The 11228-nt window shown below is 36.5% G+C and overlaps 1 protein-coding gene across 1 annotated transcript in view; it reads right to left on the reverse strand.

Moving 5' to 3' along the window:
- usp6nl (USP6 N-terminal like) overlaps window positions 1-10218 on the reverse strand; it is a 98011-nt gene extending 87793 nt beyond the window's left edge. Inside the window, exon 1 of the mRNA XM_062443635.1 lies at window positions 10036-10218. The gene's annotated coding sequence lies outside the window, so the exon portion shown is untranslated. The remainder of the gene's footprint in view (window positions 1-10035) is intronic.
- Between the last annotated feature and the right edge of the window lie 1010 nt (window positions 10219-11228).

Here is an 11228-nt window from a genome sequence, read left to right on the forward strand (position 1 = left end):
TAAATTAATTGATTAGTTGTTGGATTAATCATTTAAATCAATTAACCAAAGCAGGATTATCACTGTAAACTGAATATCTTTGAGTTTTGGGCTGTTGACTTAACAAAAAATGATAGATTAAGATAGATTATCAGCTATTTTTGTCTATTGCATTGCATAGACTAAACAAACAACTTAACCAAAAAAAGAAGAAGATTAAATTAGATTGAAAGATCATTAAAATAAACACAAATATTATGATTCTCGTGGTTTGTTCCCAGTTGTGAAATTTCAGTAAAGTCTTGAAACCTTCTGTATTTTCTATCGGAGAGAAAGCCTTCCCTTTCTCAGCCTCGGTGTAATCCACCAAAACACTGACTTTGCTTCATCGACCTCTCACTCTATCTTTTTGTCTTAACACCAGGTGTTTTCTATTTGTACTCAGAAGTAGGAATTTCCGAAATCCCAGTTGGATATTTCAACCAGAATGGCCCCCTGAAGTCGGATTTCTGACTCTGAAGATGGTCGGAAAAACCTTGTTGGCCTCGACCTCAAAATACAAGATGCGAGCCCTGTGGCTCAAGTGTGTGAAAGTTGTAGTAATATCCTGTTTATTAGCACTTTTGTCTTATTTGTGTCTCATTAAATCAGTCGTACACAACTCACTGTCCAACATCTATCTGTGGACATGTTGGTACTGTACGGTGTTACTGGTATTAGCTATCAACAGCTACAACTAGTTTTCTTGAACTTCTTGAACCGAAACGCTTCAAAATCAGGTGTGGCGTCATTCCCAGCTCTGACATCCCACTTCTGAGGTTAAAAGAACGCAGCTTTAAGTCTTAAAGTGATAAATCTGACTATTTATTAGAGTTTTTACTGTCGAAAATGAGATGGGCAGTTTGTAAGATATAAAAAAAACACTATAAATGATGGCAGTCATTTATATCAGTGTTAAATCTATTCATACCAGCCTTCAGATACCAACATGAGAGTCAAACCACTGTCCTACATACTAAACAAGACCTGCTTTGTTGTGCTGGTGTGAACTCAGCAGGCATGCAGCTGTGAGGGACGTCTAACTGCTATTATCGGTGTGTCAAAGAGTCAAAGTGTCACCTCGGACTGGTTAGACGTCTCTACACACACACACACACACACACACACACACACACACACACACACACACACACACACACACACACACACACACACACACACACACACACACACACACACACTGCTGCCTGTTGTCTGTCTGAGTATCACAACAGACAACAGGCAGCAGGTGGCAGAATTAAACCAAATTGATCCGTATCGGCTCTCGTGAACCGAACATCGGCGTTTGTATGTTGGACATTAGGTGAGTTACTTCTCATGTAGAGGGGGTCAGGAGCCAATGTAGATCTGTCTCTTTCTCTCTAAAACACACACACACAGACACACACACACACATGGCAGAGGGGCGGCTCAGCATCTGGTGTGCTGTGTGTGTGCTGCTGCTCTGAAGCCCGGCATTAAAAGAGACAGCGATGCACTGAGCCAGCGGGGATCAGCAGCCAATAAAGACAGGCAGCAGCAACTCAGTGCCAAGGCCTGGACAGCAGTGAGGGAATGCAGAAACCTTGTGTTTGTGTGTGTGTGTGTGTGTGTGTGTGTGTGTGTGTGTGTGTGTGTGTGTGTGTGTGTGTGTGTGTGTGTGTGTGTGTGTGTGTGTGTGTGTGTGTGTGTGTGTGTGTGTGTGTGTGTGTGTGTACACTACATCTGGTATGTGGGTGGGCTGGCTGCCTTGTGAAGTCAGTTAAATTCTGCTGGATATCAGCTGACCTGCACATTCAGGGAACCGAAAAGTCTCACAAAGCTTTAAAAAAAAAAAAGACTTTTATTGCCTTTTTTAGGAGAATAGTCCTGTTTGGATAAAGCCGAGCTAGCTCTATGCTAAGCTAAGCTAATCTACTACAGCTAGTAGCTTCATATTTACTCCTAAATCTCTGCAAAAAAAAAGCAAAGCTCCCTTTAAACACTAGAAATGGATTTAAGATCAATGTAATAACCAAACCACAAACAGGAGCTTTAACATTTATTGGATTCTTCATTTAATTGATTGACAGAAAACTAATTTACAACTATTTTGATCATCAAATAGTCATTCAAGTCCTTTAAGCTATAAATGATTTGATTAGTTTATAGTTCTAACTTCTTAAAAAGGTGCAGATTTGCAGCATTTCTTTGTTTACTAGTATAAATAATTTAATATCTTTGGGTTTTAGATTGTTTATCAGACAAATAAAGCAACTTAAATCAAGAGCTTGCCCTTCCAGGAGATTAAAAAGAACATTTTTAACAATTTTCTGATGTTTTCTCGACTAAATGATTCATCAATTAATTACACAGCAAGTTAACTAATAATGAGAATAATCAGTTTAAGCCCTATTTATTTGATCTTTTAGTTAATATATACACTCACCGGCCACTTCATTAGGTACACACAACTCTGCTTTAAATTCTATATTTAGGATGTTAATACATTTTCAGTGTTTATTAACATTCTACTAATTCTACTGTTAAATACAAAGGTCGTACTAAGTGGTGGTGGCTTACTGAGGTGCATTATATTGACTGGTGTTCCTAATATTTAGCCCCTTTCATGTATTTTAATGGAGTGGACAAATAGTAGGAACACCATTGAATATAATGCACCATCATCACCCACTATATGACCTCATTAATAAACATAAAAGTAGAATTATCACCTTTTTTGACAATGTTAAGAAAAACTGGAAAAGTATAAGCTTCATAAAAGTAGAATTTATAGCAGAGCTGTTGTATTGGATTGAATTAGATAAAGAGGCTGGTGACTGTATTTATTAACAAAATAGGGCTTAAACTGATTATTTTCATTATTAGTTAACCTGCTGTTTACTTTCTTGATTAACTGATGAATTATTTAAAGTAGAAAACATCAGAAAATAGAGAAAAATGCTCTTTTTAATCTCCTGGAAGGACAAGCTCTTTTATTAAAGTTGCTATTAAAGTGTATTGGATTGAATTAGATTGCACAGGTGTACCTAATAAAGAAGCCAGTGAGTGTGTATAGTGTATATCGTATAAATCCCTCTTATCACTTGTTTAAAAAAAGTAGTAAAACTGAGTCAGAAAGAGTCACGATATGCAAAACAAGTGAAGAAATATAAACTACTTTTAAACTTTATCTGAAGATAGTTTCAATCACACCTACACAGAAAAGGAAACACATTTAGGGTCAATTTACAATTATAAACACAACCGACGGAGACGAACTAGAGCCGAGACAAAACACAGACTCGGTAAATCCTCTGTTGCTACGTTACAGACGGAAACAAAAAAAAAGAAGAAAACCTGCTGGCCACCTGACACCACGCAGCCTGGCAAATAAAATACTCTTTCACACAAGAAAACACACACGCACACACACACATATATACACACACACTGGCCCATTGAACCGTTTCTGGAGAGACTCTGCAGACGCTGTAACAGAGAGGAGATGAACTAGTTTGTGGTTGTTGACCCTAACGACTGCGGGGCTTTTCCATTTCCTTTCTGTCAGCGAGCCACAGATTCAACAGCAGCCTCCAACTCAGCACTGAAACTTCTGTTTTAGACTTTTTTTTTATTGGATCAGTCATATATTTTATGTTCCTTACCTAATATTTAGCTGGTTTTAGCTTGTAAAAAGTGTGAGGATTTACTGCTTTCACAGAAAACTGGATTTTAAACAGCTTATCAGACAAAACATGCAATTTAAAAGCAGGATATATGAATATAAACAGCTCTCGTGGTGGGTTAAATGTTGCATTACTGAGAAAATGTAAATGTTATAGAGGGTGGAAACACTATTGCTGAGCTTAACTATTATTAGCAGGGTGCAAAATGTGACTCTATTCAATAGGTCTCTAAAATGCCACACAGTGCAGCGATTATGTCTAAAAGTCAGCAGGAGGCTGTGTGTGAAAAGGTCAGGTGTTGACAATAGTGTACAGGCAGCTGGGTGGCATGAAGATGAATCTGACCTTTAACCTCGAAATGCTGTGAGCTCGTAGCACAGTGAAGCGTCCAACAAGGAAAGACCCCGAAACCAAGCAGCTCTGTGTCTGATTTCAGTTCTCTATGACTGTAAAATGACTTTAAAGCTTACAGATTAAAGGAATATTCCAACACTCTGGGTAAATGTGCTTGTTTACTGCCTTATTTACTTATTAATTCTAAAGATTCATATCAGTTTCATCTTGTGTGTTCGACCTGTGACGTGTTTTAACTTGATCTGTATCTCCAACATCTTGAATTTGATGGACATGTTGCAAATCTCCACCACAAGCAGGCCACTTTTACTCAAAAATAAGGCCTAAAAAATAAACATATTAGCCTCTTATCATGTGTAAAATAAGGTACTTATCACTTACTAAATGACTTGTTTCCCATCATGTTTTAAGGGAAACACACAGAGGAGAGGAGGCATATTTCAATGCTCAGACTTTTATCATCCAGAGTGCCCCAGATTACATCAGTCAGGACAAATTAAGAGTTAAAATGGCAAATTTGTCAGACATTATTTGCACTGCATGCATTAGGACTGTCAAAGCAATCGTCTAACTTTGCAGACATGCATCCTCCCTCGCTTTTAATATATGTAGTTCAATTGTAAAATGAAGCTATGCATGTGAAGTAGAAGTAGAAGTGCAGGTACTTCCCTATTCTCTTCTATTAGAAAGTAGCCTAACGTTTAACCAACACTGCGTTTGTACATGTTGTATAGATGTGTGTGGGTATGTGGGTGAGAGCAGATACGCTGATTGTGGTTATATTACTGCTTAAAAAGTAGTACTAGTGCCAGCAGCAGCAGCAGCAGCAGCAGTGATAACAGTAGTAGTAGTTGTAGTGTGAGTTGTCCCTTTTCCAGGAATGCTGCTCCTACTTGGTGTTTATCTCTATTTTGCATCAAAGCTGGGAAAGGGCTGATCCCAGAAAGGCAACTCAGCAGCACAGCAGTGACACAATGGTTCTTAAAAGCTGATAAAGCAAATAGTCTGACCCTGACACATCCTGACATGCTTGCTCATTTCATCGCAGCACCGACACAAACCGCCAGAGATGAAGAAGAACAGCGTAAACTCAGAGTTTTTAGACTATTTATGAGAGGAATGATATGTAAAAAGGGTGCTTGTGGAAGAAAAACATGATTTTTATGATATCGCAGCTGATTTTTTGAGTCAGTTGGTGGTTGTCTGCTTAATACTGGAGGTCAAAGTTAACCCTCAGCTTTCTTCGGCAACATTATTACCAGGTTTTTGAGTCTTAAAACAAACCAAAAAAAGCGGTTGGCCTCAGTGTCGGTGGTACACACTACTACAGATGCCCTGTGTTTTCAAACTGTAAAGCCTCTGACTGCGTTAAGCCGCTTTATCCTGAAGTGGGATAGGAAGGATTGAAAGACACACCATTGTCAAGCTCACAACAATGAGATATGCAATTTCCTATTCAAACTTCCAAAATAAACCTATATTTTCACTTTAAAACTTTTAACCTTTACTATGATTTAATGTGTATTTGTACATATTATGCAGAGCAGCCAGATGATTAATTGGTACTTGAGGAGTTTTCAGGTAAACACTGTTTTCAAGCCTCTAATCAGTGACAGGAAGTTCCATTATTTAAGCAATATATATTATAAATAATTGTTTTTTTATACATATCTGTCGATGGTGATGCTTTGTTGAGTTTAGTATAAGTAGTCTTATATTCAGTGATAAAATAACAGGGTTGGTGCATTGATTCTTTTAGTTTTGCACGTTTATCCACAAGTGTGACACGTTTCACGCTGTTATTGTGAAAGTGACATCCGGTTAATAGTCTGCTTGTGTGTAAACTGACGAGATTAACTCTTATCTCTCCCCGTTCATGAAGCAGGAAATCACATAGAGCGGTAAAACTTTATGAAAAACGTGCACTACACTTTTAAAAACACCTGCTCGATTATATTCATATCTACCTATTATCTTATTTTAAAATGCCCAAAACTGATCGATTCATTTCAACGCTATAAACAGCAGCAGCAGCGCCGAGCTCCCTCACGGTGATTGACAGGCTTGCACAGCCAATCAGGAGGCTCGGAACGCGGGGCTAAAGCCAAAGGGAGGCTCTGATTGGTTCTCCGGGCCGCATTGATCCTATGCGTGAGGCAGTGTGTGTGTTTTGAGGGGTTTCAAGCAGCGCCAAGCAGCCGAGATGCGACCGGAATTAAAGGAAATTGATGCTAAAAATAAAAAAAACACTTACTTAAAATTGAAGCTACAAGATTGGATTTTTTTCCACATGAAAGAAAACAGAGGTTGATGTTTGTTTTCATTGGTTGTTGTTTGTTGTTAACCATTTATTTGTGAATTTTCTATTGAATTTGAATGTCCACACTGTGTTGTGATGACCTGTATTTGTACTACGCATACTGTTGCTAATTGCTTGCTTAATTGCTGTATTAGTTATTTTATTTATTTTTTTATTTTTTTATTTTTGACTTATTATTTGCAGAATGCATGAAATGAAATCGATGACAATAAATAAAGTATGAAAAAAAAGATGCTACCATATTCACACATTAAATAAATGAGGAAAAATAAAGGCTAAATCATCATAATCATACACATAGAGCCATCAATGTCTTATTATTAATTAAAAATATTCCTTTAAGTGAATTTCTGCAAGAGAGCTTAAATGTTTGACTGTCTTTTCTTTTCTGCACACATGTATATAATCTCAGGCACATTTATATTATTTTATCACTTTAACTCTTACACTCCTACTTTATTCCACTGTACTGCTGTGTCAATTTGAGTTTCTCCCAAGGTATCTTATCTTATCTTAAAATAGTTTCACATTCACTAAACTTACTATAATCCCCTTCATCAGGATATAACCACTATATACTATTACCTGTTGCTGTAATGTGCCTTCCTGTAACCTCCAACTATAGCACTAAGAAACAGAAAAAAAGTATAAGCCATTAAAAGAGCATATGTTGGGAAAGTAGCAGCGTAAGAAACTACTAAGAAAAAGTATTAACAATAAATAAGTTAAAAATAGGATAAAATAAACTTATTATTATATACATGTGAACACTTAAATACTTGTAAACACCAACTATGTACTCAGGGAACAGGAACAAGTATAAACTATTAAAGTATATTATATGTTGCCTGTATTAAATCAGTGTTGGGGAATAAGTCGCTACATTATGTAATTAAATTACTGAATAAATGCAATCTCTTACAATTACATTTACAGAAGGAATGTCTTACTTTTGGCATACGGCTTAAAAAGGAGCTACTGTCTCTACATCCTAAACAGGCTCCATTTATTTGGCTTTAGGAGCTTTTTTTACTACAGAAAGTGAGTGAAACCAATGAAAAAATAGTCAAATATTCAGATACTAAAGATATTCAGATACTTTAAAGACATTTGTTAGATAAATAATCAAGTGTAATGAGTTTCTGAACACACCTGAGCAGAGCCTTAAGAAGCAGGATACTATATAATACTGTGCTTTAAGTTTTATTACAGGCTTTATTACATGCACTGTTGAACTCTGTGCTGCTGCATTGTTTGTCTTTTAGATATATCTTTCTCTTCCTAGGGTTGGTTCCTCCTTATCTGTGTACGTACATGTGTAAAAACTAAATTCAACATGGCCTACGCTCTTATGATAGTCTACAGATGTTAATCTCCAGATTGTTAGAACTGAAGTAGACAAATAAAAACCTTTAAATATGCCGTTCTTTCTTCATGGAATAATGTGTGGGGGAATTAGGAAAATAGCACTCTTTATAAATGTGGTTGCTCCTAATTTTCATTCAAATCTTCTTAGAAAAATTATACCAGTTTATGCATCATACATTTGTATAAACTCTGATCTCAATGAGACTTTTACCTGATTAAATAAAAGGATATATATATATATAAATTACATTACTTTGACGATGTAATTAAAATAACTGCATTTCTTATTATATTTAGAGGGTAACTAGTAATCTGTAGGGTTGGGCATCATTTAAACCAATCCAAGTACCTTTAAAGTGATACCGATACCAACTGAGTACTTCATTTGGATTCCCATCATGTGAATAGAAGCATTAAATTCCATAAAATGCCACCATGTTTGTGTTGATTGGCTGAGAGCAGGTCGATACAAATAGTCAGATTTACTATCTCTGGATGCAAAAAGGATCGATTACAGGTATTGTTTAACGGGAGATGTTTCAATACTACTTGGTGTTGCTTTATTTTGGTTGATACCTTAACAAGGTATTGAGTACTGATACCCAGCTCTAGTAATCTGAGAGCAAAACGTTACTGTAAATGCCACCAAACTGCTAAAAACGTATTCTTAACTGTCTCACATTTTTATTTTCTTACATATTTATTGAGTTTTTAGATTTGCTTTTGCTTCTGCTCTTACCTTCAAGGTTTTTGTATATATGTATCTATCTAACTCATTATCTATCTATCTATCTATCTATCTATCTATCTATCTATCTATCTATCTATCTATCTAACTATCCATCTGTCTATCTATCTGTCTATCTATCTATCAATCTCATTCGTATTTGCTGATGGTTCTCAAACTTTTTCATGTCAACTTTTAGTATTACAGGACTTTCTCTGAGACAAATACTCTCTTCTTCAGACATTCATTCAATGATAGAGAGGCTTCTTCACTTTCCCTTTCCAGATTGATCACTTCTCTCTAACCCTCAGGCCACCACTGGGTCAGTTTAGGGGTCACATCAGGGACTCCTAAACTGACACAAATTAGACCACGGACCCCCATCTGATGAGATTTCTTTGCTTTTAAATGTTTTATTACAGAAAATCTATGAAACCCATTAAAAAAACTAGTTATTTTAGTGAAAATAAATAATTCCCCTTTGAGAACCACTGCTACATTAATGGGTAAATGACGTTTCTTTGGTGTTCATGTGGTTTAGTTTAAATTTAAAGGGGTTAAAAAGTGAAAATAAACGTATGAATAACTTGCACACATTCTTTTTTTGTGGACCCAGCATCAAATTTCTGCTTTTAATCCATTTTGAGAGAATATATTAGAGGATTATGGCAAAAATTTCTAAGTGGTGTAACCATAAAAACTTTGAACCAAATAATTCAACTTGCTTGAAAACAGTAAAAATCTCAATAAAACACCATATCAACTAGTTTGGCATGATCTTACATTATAACTTTTTATATTAAATAGAGGTAATGGAATACAATTGCTCTAAATATTACATTTAATCTGGGGAATCATGGATATCAGGAACCATTTACAGTAATTATTAGTATAAGTCCACTTAAATACACTGTAGGTGGATAAAATATTTAATATTTATCATTCTTTCGCAGTTACACCATTTGACATTTTGAAAAAATGGTGGAAATGTAATTTCAAATTACATAAAACCAACAAAAATACAAAATGCACATTTTAACAAACCTGATGCTGCTTTTAAAACTATTTTTAAAGATATTTTTGAATTGCTCATCTTGCCAACCCTTATTTGCCACTAATCCTAATATCTAAAAACCAGACTTTTATTTTGTAGAGTGATACCGGAAGCTCCCTTGCTCTAATCTGCTGGCTAAACAGCAGTGGGTTTGGCTAGGTAGGCCTCGGTGAATACAAATAAGCACAAAGTTTACACTAATCAAACACTATTTTACCCGCATTAATGTTTGGCTAGGTAGGCCTCGGTGAATACAAATAAGCACAAAGTTTACACTAATCAAACACTATTTTACCCTCATTAATAAATGCAAAACAACCGAAACAATGTCACACAGACGAGAAATAACGTACCTAAAAAAAAGCCAATCACTGCAAACGCCATGTTTCACTTCACTTTGCAAAAGCTGCTCATGCATAACACCACCGGGGATCGGTTCAAGTTCCCCACCGGCTCCCCGACGTTAAGCTCCCGGTGCATGAGAGAGAAACAGAGATAGAGGAAGGTAGTAGAGAGGGGGGCTCACCTTGCTCTCAACTCGTCGGGTCCTCTGTTATCATCACACCGCCGCCGGAGTTATTCCTACTGCGGGCAAACCGGAGCAGAAGACGTCCATGGTCCCGTACCAGGAAGTCCACAGCACTTCTCAAAACTCCGTGTGGAAAAGCTGAGCAGGATGCAAAGACAGACAGCCAGGTAGCAATGCGCCGCCCGCAGGGCTGATCTGCTCTCACCGGCAGGATGCTGCTGCTGCTGCTGCTGCGACGTCCCTCACACATAAAATGACCTGCAGCCGTGTCATTATTTACTACCTGTAACATGAGAGGAGAAAAAAACACTTTATGCTGCATTGGAATACATAAATAATCCCCCCTCCTCCTCTTATTAGACAACATTTGTAAGCAAATACCATTTTTTTTAGGATAATCCAGTATGCAATTTATACACTTGTGATGTAGAAACTAGCAGGAAAACTTCTAAAATGACATTTAGGAGAGAAAAAACACTTTATGCTGCATGGAAAACATAAATAATCCCCCTCTCACCCTCTTATGTAACACGTTTGTATATGTAAACAAATAATACTTACTGTATGTGTCCCTTATGTCAGTGGTTCCCAGAAAAAAAGGGTAATGTTTTCATGGGTTTCATACGCTTTCTGTAATAATACTATTGGGGGTCCGTGGTCTAAATTGTGTGCCTTATGTCAGTGGTTCCCAGGGGTCAATATGGGGTCCCTGGAAAAAAAAGGGGGAATAATTTATTTTCATTTTAATGAATGAATGTATGACTATTTTTCATGTGTTTCATACACATTCTGTAATAAAACATCTAAAAGAAAGAAAGAAAATATCTTAAAATATCTATTATTTTCTGTAATATTGTGAAATTTTAACTTTTCAGGATGCTGCTGCTGCTGCTGCTGCTGCTGCTGCTGTTGTTGCTGCTGCTGCTGCAACGTCCCTCACACACATAAAATGACCTGCAGCTGTGTTATTATTTACTAACTGTAACATGAGAGGAGAAAAAAACACTTTATGCTGCATGAAAACTTGAAACTTGAAGCCTCCAGTGCACAAACATCTTGAAAAAAAACTTCTAAAATGACATTTACTGGATTTTAAAATGGTAATTATACTTTTTTTTTGTGGACAAATCATCAGACACACATTATTGTTAAAAACAGGGTGTTTTTCTAGCCTTTAATACATGTCTAGA

The sequence above is a fragment of the Scomber scombrus genome, chromosome 22, assembly GCF_963691925.1.
Source record: "Scomber scombrus chromosome 22, fScoSco1.1, whole genome shotgun sequence".
NCBI lineage: Eukaryota > Metazoa > Chordata > Actinopteri > Scombriformes > Scombridae > Scomber > Scomber scombrus.